This window comes from Perca fluviatilis, chromosome 7 (assembly GCF_010015445.1).
Source record: "Perca fluviatilis chromosome 7, GENO_Pfluv_1.0, whole genome shotgun sequence".
Taxonomy (NCBI): domain Eukaryota; kingdom Metazoa; phylum Chordata; class Actinopteri; order Perciformes; family Percidae; genus Perca; species Perca fluviatilis.
In genome coordinates this window covers 40,025,867-40,030,942 of record NC_053118.1, presented here as the reverse complement: position 1 = coordinate 40,030,942, position 5,076 = coordinate 40,025,867, and the positions used below count along the sequence as shown (strand labels likewise).

The 5,076-nt window shown below is 37.3% G+C and overlaps 1 long non-coding RNA gene across 1 annotated transcript; it reads left to right on the top strand.

The window, feature by feature from the left end:
* Positions 1-1,062: 1,062 nt before the first annotated feature.
* Positions 1,063-4,256, top strand: LOC120562371. Its single transcript, XR_005639761.1, has 3 exons — positions 1,063-1,207; positions 1,648-1,697; positions 3,795-4,256. It is a non-coding gene; the product is annotated as an uncharacterized LOC120562371 (long non-coding RNA).
* Positions 4,257-5,076: the final 820 nt, after the last annotated feature.

Here is a 5,076-nt window from a genome sequence, read left to right as displayed (position 1 = left end):
TCAGTTAGTCGCGTTGTTTGGCCCAGCGCAAAAGTGGAGGAAACCGTTCATCTGCACAAACTGCCATGACACAAAGCTGGTTAAAAATCAGACAGGTATCCCTTTAAGTGTATGCTGTATTTAGAATATTTTGAGGGCTTTACCTTGCTGTCAGACAGCCCTTTACAACCAGGAACTGAAGACATTATCTTTGCTCTCTTCAAAGACACCAGACTCCTTTGACAATAACAACAATTTAACCACCTAGAGCATGATGGGAGTTGCTGCCTCCATCGCTCAGTTAGTTGTATTGAGGGACTTTGGTGTTTTAAAGGCTTAGTTTGAATTCATTGGGCCATAATCTGAGGGGTTAGGAGAGAAGGTACAGAAGAGGAGTGTAACCCAGGTTAACTTCCAGATAAATTATATCTGTAGATTTGAAAATGTGGAGTTTGACTTACAAGAAGTGCATTAGAGGTGTGTGTGTGTGTGTGTGTGTGTGTGTGTGTGTGTGTGTGTGTGTGTGTGTGTGTGTGTGTGTGTGTGTGTGTGCATGTGCATGTGCATTTGCATGTGCAGGTGCGTGTGTATGTGTGTGCGTATGTACGTGTGTATGTGTGTGCGCATGTGTGTGTGCGCATTTGTGTGTGTATGTGTGTGTATTTGTGTGTTTGTGTGCATGTATACCTGCAACCAGTTCTATAGAAACTGCCTCAGTATTGTGTTTCATAATATAAGAAAGTATAATTTTTAATTTAAAAAAGTATTTTTCTAAGTTAATGTTTCTTCTATTTTTGTAGGTCATCATTTACAGTAAGCTGCATCGGAGCAACGTGTGAAAACATCTTAAAGTGTGAAAACAACATCTTAACTTCCTCTTTTTGGTTTTCCACGTTAGTCTTTAACCGTCAGTAACGTGTTTATTTAAATTAGGACCAGTGGGTGTAACACCTGAACCTGTAGCTGAATGTTTACCGTATATGGAGATGATATTCAGCTGTTTGTTTCAGAGACAACCCCTCTCTGTGGGAGGATATAAGACTGCAGATTATTACATTTCTCTGTCTGAACATTCTTCAGATTTTCATCGTGTCAGAGTTCTGCTCTTCTTCTTCATCTTCAGACTTTGTGCAGTTTAGATTTTAACATTCAATCTTTTTAACTGGAAACCAGTTCGAACAAAGAACAGCAACTCCTTCACACCTGATCTTTCTCCACCAACTCTACGGTAAGAGAAAACTAAAGACTCTGGCTCATAACATTAGTCTTTGTCACTTTTTCTTTTCAATGTTTTTGTCAACTTGTTTGTTGACTTTTCAGTCACCTTTTGCCACTTTTTCCAATGTATTTTTCAAGGTTTGTCATTTCTGTGGTTTGTCACTCTTTGACATTTTTGTTGACGTTTTTGTTGCATTTTTGACACGTTGTTAACCCTTTCTGAAGAACCTTGAAGTTAACTGTGATATCACATAGAATTATGTTCTATTATTGACCTTCTTCACACTTTTTCTGGCACTTTTTTGACCTTTTTACACTTTATCCTGCTGTTGTTGCCACTTTTTTAGTTAACCGTGATGTAACGTAGTGAAATGTGATGTTATGTAGTTAAATTTGATGTAATATACTTAAATACGATATAATGTAGTGTTTGTTATCGTGATATTCCAGGTATCTCTCCTGCTGCTGACTCTAGAACTCATCTCTCTCCTGTCATTCAGGTAAACATACTTTATATTATTATTCTCTCTTTAACACATTTAAACTGTGATTCTGATTCTCTTTAAAGTGCCCATATTATGAAAAAAAACACTTTTTCTGGGATTTGGGGTGTTCTTTTGTGTCTCTGGTGCTTCCACACACAGAAAAACTTTGAAAAAAATCCATCCATGCTGTTTTGAGTGAGATACGGTTTCTGAATGTGTCCTGCCTTCAGTCTCCTAGTGAGCTGTTCAAAATCGACTCGGACTGTGACGTCACAGTCCGAAATGAGCTGGCTAACCACAACCGTTAGCTCGTAGCGTTAGCGTTAGCATTAGCATGCTAACGCTAACGCTAACGCTAACGCTAATGCTAACGCTAGCATGCTACATCGTTCTCAGTAGCAAAGCACTGCTACAACACACACAAGTTCACCATAATCTCCAAAAGAACTACTTCCATGTGCGCCCTGGTTTAGAAGAAGTCTCCCAGCTGATCCTGCCTTGGAACTGACCAAAGTTGGAGAAACAGCTTTATTTTACTGTCTCTAGAGTTAGCTAGCTGACATGAGCTACATCTGAGCTACTGAGCATGTGCGAGTGCAATCAAAGATAGTACAGAAGAAGAAGATGAAAAGAGGTCTCACTCTGTAGCTAAAACAGAAACCAGGATAAAAGAGGATCTGCAGCAGTGAGAGAGAGCTGTGCAGTACAACAAAAATATGGTGTTTTTTGAAAATTAAACCATGTAAACCTATTCTGGTACAACTTTAAAATACAGTTATGAACCTGAAAATGAGCAGAATATGGGCGCTTTAAGCCGTGAAAAAAAACTCAAAAGTTTTATATTTTCACTTTATTGTTTGGTTTGTCTGTCAAATTTAATCTCGCTGCATCAGGACTTTATGGACTTCTACTACAGAGAGAAATCTGCTGAACCTTTATATGAAACATATTTAATCATGTGTGCTGTTATTGTAGTGTGTGCACACTATATTGGTCATAACTATAATCAAACAAATGTTACATAAGAAGTCCAAGGGGGCAGCACAGAATGAAATTCTTTTTCTGTCACTAAAACATTCAAACTTCTCTGCTTGATGTAGATTCTGTTTCAGCTTTGAGGACGATGATTTTTATAACTTTTTGATGATGTTTTCTATGAACTTTTTGACACTTTTTTTTTACCCATTTTTCAAAGTGTGTGTCGTTTTGTTTCTACTTCTTTTTTTCCGAAGTTTTGACGCTTTTTTTCCCTGCTTTTGGCGCTCGCTTATAAATGAAAAGAGATCTCTATCTTTTGCCGTGTGTGCTGCTGCTTTCTGCTGCTCTCCTGATGAGATAAGAAATTCTTTATTGTCGCAGGGTTCACTGATCCCTGATTGGCTGTTGACTGTGTGTCAGTGATTGAGTGTCTGTAACAGCTTTTATATGATAATATAAAGAGATGTTAGATATGTCAGAGTAAAGTCTCTAACAGCTTTTATATGATAATATAAAGAGATGTTAGATGTGTCAGAGTAAAGTCTCTAACAGCTTTTATATGATAATATAAAGAGATGGTAGATATGTCAGAGTAAAGTCTCTAACAGCTTTAATATGATAATATAAAGAGATGGTAGATATGTCAGAGTAAAGTCTCTAACAGCTTTAATATGATAATATAAAGAGATGGTAGATATGTCAGAGTAAAGTCTCTAACAGCTTTAATATGATAATATAAAGAGATGTTAGATATGTCAGAGTAAAGTCTATAACAGCTTTAATATGATAATATAAAGAGATGTTAGATATGTCAGAGTAAAGTCTATAACAGCTTTAATATGATAATATAAAGAGATGGTAGATATGTCAGAGTAAAGTCTCTAACAGCTTTAATATGATAATATAAAGAGATGTTAGATATGTCAGAGTAAAGTCTATAACAGCTTTTATATGATAATATAAAGAGATGTTAGATATGTCAGAGTAAAGTCTCTAACAGCTTTTATATGATAATATAAAGAGATGTTAGATATGTCAGAGTAAAGTCTCTAACAGCTTTTATATGATAATATAAAGAGATGTTAGATATGTCAGAGTAAAGTCTCTAACAGCTTTTATAACTGTGTTCTCCAGATCAACATGAAGATCTCTATCTTTGCCGGTCTTCTGCTGATCTCTGCTACCATGCTCTGTGTGGATGCTCTTACACTGTTTGAAAGACAGCACATCAAAGTGGGCATGAACGATAACGGCTGCAACAAGGAGATGAAAGATGAAATATTCAAGGAAAACGATGGCAATTGTAAGCCGACAAATACCTTTATCAAAGCGGATATCACCACAGTCACACTTGTCTGTGGGAGTGAAGGAACGAACATTGGTGGTGAAACGTATGAAAGCAACAACAAATTCAATGTTGTTCTCTGCTCAGAAGGTAAAGGTAAATATCCCTGTAAGTACAAGAGTACACCAATAAAAAAGGTGTACATTCAAGTTAAATGTAATAACAGTGAACCTTTTCACTTTGTAAAATTTAGGGATTAAGATTTAACAACTACCTGATGAATCAGAGTAATCTATTACTACCTGATGAACCAGAGTAATCTGTTACTACCTGATGTACCAGAGTAATCTATTACTACCTGATGTACCAGAGTAATCTGTTACTACCTGATGAACCAGAGTAATCTATTACTACCTGATGAATCAGAGTAATCTATTACTACCTGATGTACCAGAGTAATCTGTTACTACCTGATGTATCAGAGTAATCTATTACTACCTGATGAATAAATCCTGTTGAATAAAACAGTTCAACTCTTAACAACGTGTGGTCTCGTGTTTCTTATTATTTGGAGGAGCTATGAGCGGATTCATGACTCAGCACTTTTCTCACATTAAAGCAGCTCAACATGTTTTACAGTCTGACAGTCAGAGCTCAACACTAACGAGACATACAGCAGATTAATATGATCATATGAAGAGAATGAAAACTATAAAAATAGAATCAAACCACAAGATTTCCATCAGAAGATGTCAGCTTCTCTTTACCTTTCCAGAATGTGTCATAATGATGAATGTGTCATAATGATGAATGTGTCATAATGATGAATGCATAAACTCACACTGATTTAAGGTGGTACACCGGACCAGAAACACACTCCTCCATCCTGACCCCCTCCTCCATCTGACCCCCTCCTCCATCTGACCCCCCTCCTCCATCTGACCCCCCTCCTCCATCTGACCCTCCTCCTCCATCTGGCCCCCCTCCTCCATCTGACCCCCCCTCCTCCTCTGACGATGTTCCTCAAGAAGACATCTGGCAGATTAACTGATGAAAGTTATCGATAGCTTTGTTACACTTATTACTGTGTTTTTATTGTCCAGGAGAGACACCACACACACTTACACCCTG